The sequence below is a fragment of the Balaenoptera musculus genome, chromosome 10 (assembly GCF_009873245.2).
Source record: "Balaenoptera musculus isolate JJ_BM4_2016_0621 chromosome 10, mBalMus1.pri.v3, whole genome shotgun sequence".
In the NCBI taxonomy this organism is placed as follows: domain Eukaryota; kingdom Metazoa; phylum Chordata; class Mammalia; order Artiodactyla; family Balaenopteridae; genus Balaenoptera; species Balaenoptera musculus.
The window spans coordinates 39,552,414-39,562,248 of record NC_045794.1 but is presented as its reverse complement, the minus strand read 5'-3'; the positions used below and the strand labels follow the sequence as shown (position 1 = coordinate 39,562,248).

The following is a 9,835-nucleotide window of genomic DNA, read 5'->3' as shown; positions in this document are numbered from 1 at the left end:
AAGCGCGCTTTACTTTTAGTTGAAACCCTCAAAGGCCTACACCTAAGGAGAGACCAGCTCCTATAAATACTAAAGCTCAACTTCTCATTACAAAATCCCTGGCTTGATTAAGATAGTCTAAGCTTACCCTAACTGACTGTCAGAAGCAAAAACAAACCCTTGCAAGAAGAAGGCTACACCATTCAGGGCTTCAAATTATCTCTTTAATTTTTCATAAACCATTTTCAGTATTGAACAACAAATTACTAGTATTCCAGACAAGATCAAACGACAAAAACTGAAGAGATATCAGAGAAGAGAAACAGATCCACAGAAGAGCCAGATACTGGAATTATCAGACTTGAACTTTAAAATAACCATAATGAATAGGTTTGAGAAATTAAATGACAAGATGGAGAAATTCCGTAGAGGAAACTGTATGAAATATGAAATGGAAATTCTAGAACTGAAAAATAATCACATTTAAGAACTCAACAGGGCTTAACAGCACACTGCATACAAATAAAAAGATAATTAGTGAACTAGAAGACAGGTCAGAAAAATCATCTAGACTGAAGCTCACAGAGATAAAAAAGAAAAAGAATGGGAATTCCCTGGTGGCCCAGTGGTTAGGACTCCTTGCTTCCACTGCAGGGCGCCTGGGTTCAATCCCTGGTTGGGGATCTAAGATCCTGCAAGCTGTGCAAAGGAACAACAGTAAGGCTAACAGTTGGCTTCTCAACAAAGTGATGAAAGCAAAAGATAATGGAACGACACATTCAAAGTGTTGCAAGATAATAACTGCCAAGCTAGAATTCTATACTCAATAAAAAAATGTCCTTCAAAAATAAAGACAAAAAAAAAAAGAAGAAGAAGAAAAATTAAATACATTTTCAGACAAACAAAAACTGAGAGAACTTGCCACTGGCAGACCTGAATTAAAGGAATACTAAAGGGAATTCTTCGAATAAAAGGAAACTAATCCTAAATGGAAGCACAGATATGCAAGAAGAAATTTAGCAATAAAAAGGGTAAATAAGAAGGTAAATCCTAAAGATTACTGAGCTGACATTTAAGGATATATGAGAACAGGTAAAAATAAAGAATTTATGGAATGAAAAGCTATGATCTTCCAGGAAAACAATTTGCAGATGAATTAAAGGAGAGAATGTTTACTGTCCAGATCTGAATTGTGGCTGGAAAATTAAGCAGAAGGACTATCTCAAAGCAAAGAGCTTAAATACAAACAGAAATCATGATGGAAAATACAAGACTTAGAGGATAGATCCAGGAGACCTAATACGCAAATAATGGCAGTTCCAGAAGAGAAAAGAGAACAACAGATGGCAATACTTTTAAAAATACTATAGATTGCTGGATACAAAAATATACAAAGGCGCAAAAGAGCGCGCGTCCGTCGGGTGCTCGCGTGGGGCTGGTACAGCGCCGCTCAGGGCTGCGGGAACCTGGTAGCGCGGCTGCAGCCTTGGCGAGGCCAGGAGGAACCGAGCGGAGGGACAAGCCGAGGACTGAGCTAACTGGACAATGGCAGTTAAGTAGGTTTTGGAAAATGTCTGAAGTTTAGTGAACTGCATCTACGTTCTGCCTTTTCCCCATCCTTTACAAAAGAATAAATGGGATGTTTGAGAAGAGAGCTGTATTAAAAGAAGAGTGTTACAAATGGCTTCAGAATCTATGAATGCAAAACAAGCTAGGAATCGCTTCACAAAGGGGAAAAGGCAACAGCACCAGCAAATAAAGAACAGATCTTCACCTGGTGATGGTGATAGAGAAGACTCCTTTATCTTTGAAACAAATGAAGCTTGGAAAGATTTTCATGGTTCTCTTCTTCAGTTTTATGAAAATGGAGAACTCTGTGATATCACATTGAAGGTTGAACTGGTGGCTAGAGCTTGTTGTGAATACATGAAGTTACATTTTCATCCCTCCAGTTGTCTGGCAGTAAGAGTCTTTGCAGAAAGTCACAGTCGTACAGACTTAATGGACATGGTGGATCAGTATGCCTGTGAGCATTTTCCTGAAGTGGTGGAGTGTGAAGACTTTGTTCATTTGCCGCTGTTGCCAGTTGATTTTCTTATGGGTGCTGTGGCAAAAGAACAGATTGTCAAAGAAAACCTAAAATGTAGAGATTTATTGGATGAAGCAAGAAATTACCACCTTCACTTGAGTAGCAGGGCAGTACCTGACTTTGAATACTCCTTTCGGACTACCCCAAGGAAACATACTGCTGGTGTGCTATTTTATGTAGGTGGTCAAGGTGGATCAGGCGACCCCTTTCGCAGTATCGAATGCTATTCTATCAACAAAAACAGCTGGTTCTTTGGACCAGAAACGAACAGTCGGAGGCGACATGTGGGTGTAATCTCAGTGGAAGGTAAAGTGTATGCAGTGGGTGGACATGATGGAAGTGAACATTTAGGTAGTATGGAGATGTTTGATTGTCTCACTATTAAATGGATGATGAAGGCATCAGTGAACACAAAGAGGTGAGGAATTGCCTTGGCCTCCTTGGGAGGCCCGATTTATGCAATTGGAAGGTTAAATGACAACACTTGCTTCAACGATGTTGAGAGATATGACATAGAATCTGATCAGTGGAGTACAGTGGCACCAGTGAATACTCCCCGTGGAGGAGTTGACTCTGTGACTCTTGTGAACCATGTTTATGCAGTAGGTGGCTAGGATGGAGTAGCTTCTCTATCTAGTGTGGAGAGGTGTGATCCACATCTCGATAAATGGATAGAAGTTAAAGAGATGGGTCAGCGAAGAGCAGGCAATGGAGTTAGTGAGCTCCATGGTTGCTTACATGTTGTTGGTGGTTTTGATGATAATTCTCCTCTGAGTTCAGTTGAGCGGTATGATCCTCGAAGCAACAAGTGGGATTATGTAGCAGCCCTTACCACTCCCGGGGGTGGAGTGGGGATCACAACAGTGATGGGCAAAATCTTTGCAGTTGGTCGTCATAATGGCAATGCATACTTAAATACAGTAGATGCATTTGATCCAGTGCTGAACAGGTGGGAGCTTGTTGGATCTGTGTCTCACTGCAGAGCTGGAGCAGGTGTAGCTGTGTGTGCCTAACTAGGCAAATTCAAGATGTAGGTCGTGGATCCAATAATGTGGTTGACTGTATGTGACTTGAGTTCTAGCCACCAACAATTTAATCATATCTGATAGGCAAGAAAGACTACCAGGATTTTGTAATGGCCACCTTTGAACAGTTTTAACTACTACTAGAGTCTCATTTAAATGTAAGCTGTTGTAGTGTGACTAAGTGCAACTTTTGAAATGGTAGCTGAAACTACTCGTAATAAAGTTGGTACTTCCCACCTGAACAAATAATGAAGTAGGGAAGGAAGACACTCTAACCTGAAACCATACGTCCTCCAAAGAAAATGTGTTTAAAGGAGTGCCAAAACCTTGAAATTCCTTTTTTCTAAAAAGTATGGATGAATCAAAATGTAAAATGAAGTCATTTGCTGAGCTTTACCTTTTGCCTAAAGGTGTTAACCTTTAGGCAGTGGACTTTTCCTAGAGGGGAGATTGTGAACCTATTCATCAACACAAGGATATCAGGACACATAACAGACCTGCAACATTTGAAGATCTTTTCTACTTGGTGCTGATGAATTTATGCCTTGTTTTTTTCTAGGTGTTGATTTTTCAGTCCCTTGAATATTTACAGAAATAGGAAAAATGTTTCATCTTTCTGAGTGCCCTTTGGCTGTGTTTTCAGAAGCTTATAGGAATGCTGTAGGAAGCCCTTAATTTCAGTTTGAATTGTTAGGACACCAAAAGATCTAACTGAACTAATTCCACCTGAATGAATCTGCACTTTTATTTTTTCATCTCATGCCAAAAGGATTTGTTTCATAATCAAAAATTGAACCAGAGGGGACATTAGAGGAGAAGGCTTTAAAGTCGACATTATTCTAGTGCCCACTCGAGAGCCTTGAGAGGGAATGGTGTCCGTTACATGACTCCCCAATGAGGGGACTCCAAAAATATGTTTAACACTCTTCTTTGATTTAATCATTTCATTTTGAACCCAAGATTTATTATCTTTCTATTTTGCTATTTGCCACCATCATAGTTTTTCTAAACTGTACAGAGTCTGGATTTATTTATTATCAGAAAATGAATGCATTTTTACAAAAACCCTTTATAGACTGTAGCTGAACTGTTGATTACCTCAAGTCCATCATTACCAATAAAAGATATTGTAAAAACAAACAAAAAAAATAGAAAAATCAACTACATTTTTATATACCAAAAATGATTAGAAATTTTAACTTTACAAAGGATATTGTTCATAACAGTATCAAAAAACATATAAAGTGCCTAGGGATAAAATTACCCAAAATATGCAAGACATATTTTAATAAAACTTTATTGAAAAACACTAAAACACACTTAAATACATGGAATTATATACTTATTCTGTGAGTTGGACGAGTCACCTAATAAAATGTGAGTTCTTCTCAAATCAATCTACAGATTCAATGCAATTCCAATCAAAATCACAAAAGGTTCCGTGTGTGCGTTTGCACATGTCATCTAAGCATGCACTTGACAAAGAGCATATATCATAGATGGCACCATACCAGATTTTTTTTAATACAGAATGAATAAAAGTTCCTGTGGACCGTTTTATACAACACAGGGAATAGTGGCATCATGAGACAAAGTGCTTTCAGGGGGTCTGCTCTTCTAGAGCAGAATTCCTCATCCTTCTAAGGCTTGGGTAAATATCAATTACATAGGCACTATGTTTATTTAGACACTATGCTATAAATTGCCTTTCTCTGTAAGAAAGTTGAAGGATAAGAATATTTACTACTCAGAAAGCTAAATACAGATCCTTTTTATCTGGCTATTCAGGCTAAGGTGAAGGACTTAGGTAAGATTAAATTTGACTATGTTCTGTTCTCTGTGTTCAGACTTTCTCTGCTATAACAATTTTCTTGACAGATCATGTAAAGAGAAAAGGATTTTGTGTGTGTGTGTATGTCAAACTGTTATGCTACAGAGTCTATCTTTACCATTCTGGAATGTAGCCCCTTCACTCCAAGACTTGGGCTAACAGCAAAATTTTACAATATGATTTAGAGAACTAAAGAGAGTCACAAATATGTCTATAACAGATTTTTGTTAGTTTATAAATTGTACCAGCGTTAATCAAATAAGCTATTAAGATGATCTTACTAGCTTTATATTAATTTAGCCAATAACCATATATGCTGTATAGATTCCCTAGTTAGAAAAATCACAGATCTTGGATCTAGTTTTTTCTTGGCAAGCTTGCAAATTATAAATAAAGACAAGAAATGCCTCTAACAGATTCATAACCAAATACAATTCCAAGTCTTCTTTTTCCACAATATATAGTATATATAAATCCATTTATATAAAATTATGTACATACATAGAGAGATATCTAAAAGGATCTTTATCAAATATTACAGTATTTTTACTAATGACAAGATTTCACGTAAATTTTACTTTCATCATAATTTTCTAAGTTGTCTGAATTTTCTAGAATGAGTATACAGAACAAAGGAAAGAGGAAATGTTTAAAAAGAAAGGAATTTTTCTGATTTGAACTTAAAAAACTGTTTATACTGGATATATAGGCTGGGTGTCAAAAAAAAGTACAGGGTATTCTCAGTGATGCACTCTCTTAGTTTTACAAGTCTATTTATAGCTGATGGCTAGCATGTTCTAGATGCCACTCCCAGTTAAGAACCTCTCCAAATCATTATCATAAATCACTTTGTGGCAATGAATTAGGAAGTAATTTACTTAAAAGAACACATTAGAGGTGGTAATCATGGGACTTCCCCAGTGATCCAGTGGTTAAGAATCCGCCTTCCAATGCAGGGGATGCTGGTTCAATCCCTGGTCAGGGAATTGCCACGGGGCAGCTAAGCCCGCATGCCACAACTACAGAGCCCATGTGCTCTGGAGCCCACATGCCACAACTAGAGAGAAGCCCACACGCCACAACTAAGACCCAACGCAGCCAAAAAAACAAATAAATAAATGAAATAAATAAATATTTTTAAAATATATTTGAAAAAAAATGTTAAGCAAATGTCTCACCTGCAACCTTGAGCCTGAGCAATTCTCATTCTTTCAGTTTTTTTGGTAAAGAGCAAAAAATCTTAATTTTATCAAAAGAGTATAGGGTTTAAGTAATGTAGTCATAAATAATAGCACCAACTTTAGGAATACTCTGATGTAAATGAAGTTTTCTTCTGAAGAGTCTCACATCCTTATTCAGTACCTCACTTTCTGGTACTGGCCACTCTCAACCCTTACCCATACTCTAATACCCCATTCTGTTTCTCTTACCCAAAGCTTTAATTTCTATCAACAGCCTACTAGTATCTATAAAAATAGTAACTGATTAATTAAAATATCATCTTTTACTAAAGTACTGGCATTTAAACAGGGAATTCTTAGGAACTAAAGATTTGACTTTTAAAAAAACCACCAGGAGAGGAATTTTAAGCACTGTCTTAGGCAAAGCAGATGACATTTTGGGTAGCTATTTCAAGTATCCTGAGACATTAAAATCAGAGTACACAGTGATAGACTAGCATCCATTCTCCCTACCCCAAGGTTAATGCCTGCCCCTCACACTTTATCCCTTGTAGGTTTTTTTCCCTAATATAACAATTTTATTTAAATATAATTCACGTCATACAATTTAAAGTGTACAATTCAATGATTTTCAGTATATTCAGTGTTGTGTGACCATCACCACAATCAATATTAGAGCATTTTCATCATCCCACCTCCCACGCAAAGAAACTCTGTAACCTAGGCAACCCCCACCCCTAAAGAACCACTAATCCACTTCCTGTCTCTTTACAGCTTCCTATTCTGGACATTTCATATAATGGAGTCCTGAAAGCCCACAGGCACACCTTCCCTTCAGGGGCTCCCCATGCCCTTCGGGCCAGCTTTTGATTTTCACCTCCCCCCAGTCTTCCATTTTCCTGCTGCGCAGTTCTGTAAACATTAGTAAACTCATAAAGAAGACCCAAGCTCCAAACACAGCCCCCAGTGCTGTGCCTGACCTGGCAGGAAAGTTTCCCCAACAGCCAACGGTTCTTTATGGACATGAACCCTCCTCCTCTCTCCACCACTCTGGGCGTCTGGGGCTGCAGAGAACAACCCACAGGTCCTCTCTCCTGCCATGTTCCTCTCCAAGGCAACAATCTTTGCTACCACCCCACCAGTGCAGCACAGGTGGGCGTCTTCCTTGCCCCATTCTCCCTTCCCTCACCTCCCTTTCCCCACCACGCGCACAGAATAAAGTCCTGGGGGAAAATAATAAATAAAGAAATAAGTAAATAAGTGAATAAATGGAGTACACAATATGTAGGTGTAACTGGCTTCTTTATTCCTTTTTAAAAAGAAAAAAGTCAAGTAGACTTTTTTTTTTTTAATTAATTAATTTATTTATTTTGGCTGTGCCAGGCCTTAATTGTGGCACGTGGGATCTTCGTTGCTGCACTCCTCAGGATCTTTAGTTGTGGTACGCAGGCTCTAAGTTGCGGCATCCATGTGGATCTAGTTCCCTGACCAGGGATCGAACCTGAGCCCCCCTGCATTGGGAGCATGCAGTCTTACCCACTGGACCACCAGGGAAGTCCCAAGGAGACATATTTTTGAAATATTTCTTTTAAAGTACTCCAGACTGTTATAGGGTTAGGAAACACCAGTAGGGCAAGAAATTTTAAAATACAGCAATTTCTCTGCCTTGTTAATCAATATATACTTCACATACCATAAAATTCACTAATTAGTGTACAATTTTAGTGTACAATTTGTTTTTAGTATATTCACCAGGTTGTGCAAACATTACCATCTAATTCCAGAACAATTTCATATTCTATAAAAAAAAACCCCTAAACTCTGTACCTATTAGCAGTCACTCCCCATTCAAACCTCCCCCTAGCCTATGGAAACACTAATCTATTTCCTGTACCTATGGATTTGCTTATTCTGGACATTTCCTGTAAACAGAATCATATAATATGTGGCTTCTTTTACTTAGCACGATGTTTTCAAGGCTCATCTATGTTGTAGTGTGTACTTCATTTCTTTTTATTGTCAAATAATATTCCATTGTATAGAGATACAACATTTTCTTTATCCTTTCATCAGTTGATGGGCGTTTGGGTGTTTCCAATTTTTGGCTATTACGATAATGCTGTGAAAGATAGCAGAATTTGCCACCCCAAAACATGCCACTTTGTCATAAAGATTATTTTGAACTGAAGGCAACTGAGAAGAAGCAGATACAAAAAAAAGCTCTCTGGGCTTCCCTGGTGGTGCAGTGGTTGAGAATCTGCCTGCCAATGCAGGGGACACGGGCTTGAGCCCTGATCTGGGAGGATCCCACATGCCGCGGAGCAACTGGGCCCGTGAACCACAATTGCTGAGCCTGCGCGTCTGGAGCCTGTGCTCCGCAACAAGAGAGGCCGCGATAGTGAGAGGCCTGCGCACCACGATGAAGAGTGGCCCCCGCTTGCCACAGCTAGAGAGAGCCCTCGCACAGAAACGAAGACCCAACACAGCCATAAATTAATTAATTAATTAATTAAAAAAAAAAAAAAAGCTGCTTTCCCCCATTTGCCTAAAAGCAGGCAGGACATAAATTTGCACAGAAGTTAATCACTGATAACTCCAGACCTTTATCAGCCCAGAGACAGCACCAGAGGTTCTCTACAGCAAACTTTACTGACGAGTCCTTATCTTCCATTAGTTCCCCACATATTTACCTTCCCACAATTTGCCACCCCTAGAGACTCAAGATCCTTTCTTTGCCTTTGTCACTTTTCTAAAAATTTGTTCCTTTGCTAAGATGCTATATAAGCCCAAGTTTTAAACAAACCTTTAAATTACTATTCCTGAGTTTCTCCCATGTATATATGAGATATACGTGTTAATAAACTTCTATTTGTTTTTCCCTTACTACTCTGTCTTTTGTTACAGAACTCCAGCCAAGAACTTAGAAGAGTAAAAGGAAAATATTTTTTTCCTCCCCTACAGCTGCTATGAACATTGTATATGAGTTTCTGTGTGGCCATATGTTTTCATTTCTCTTTGATATAATCCTAGATGTGGAATTTCTGGTTTATAGGTAACTCTATGCTTAATATTTTGTGGAACTGCCCAACTATTTTCAAAAGTGGTTGCACCATTTACATTCCTACCAGTAGTGTAGGAGAGTTCCAATTTTTCTATACCCTTGCTAAGACTTATTATCTTTCTTTTTGATTGTAGCCATCCTAGTGGGTGTGAAGTGGTATCTCACTTGGATTTTGATTTACACTTCCCTGATGGTTAATGATGTTGAGCACCTTTTCATGTACTCACTGGCCATTTGTATATCTTCTTTGGAGAAATGTATATTCAGATTCTTTACCCATTTTTTAATTGGATTATTTGTCTTTTATTATTGAGTTGTAAGAATTCTTTACATGTTCTAGATATGAATATCTTATAATTTGGAAATATTTTCTCCCATTATGTGAGAATAAATAAAATGGATATTATATACATAATTTTTTTCTTTTTTTTTGGCCACGCAGCATGTGGGATCTTAGTTCCCCAACCAGGGATCGAACCTGCGCCCCCTGCAGTGGGAGCACAGAGTCTTCATCACTGGCCCACCGGGGAAGTCCCCGTACTATTTCCTGATAGAGTCCTTTGAAACACAGAAGTTTTTAATTGCCTATGCTTGGGGTGTCATATCAAAGAAGGCTTTGACCCAGGGTCATTAAGATTTACGTCTATATTTTCTTCTAAGAGCTTTATT

At 38.4% G+C, this 9,835-nt stretch overlaps 1 pseudogene; it reads left to right on the top strand.

Moving 5' to 3' along the window:
• Nucleotides 1–1,659: 1,659 nt before the first annotated feature.
• On the top strand, nt 1,660–3,137 carry LOC118902381 (annotated as a pseudogene).
• The last annotated feature ends 6,698 nt before the right edge of the window (nt 3,138–9,835 follow it).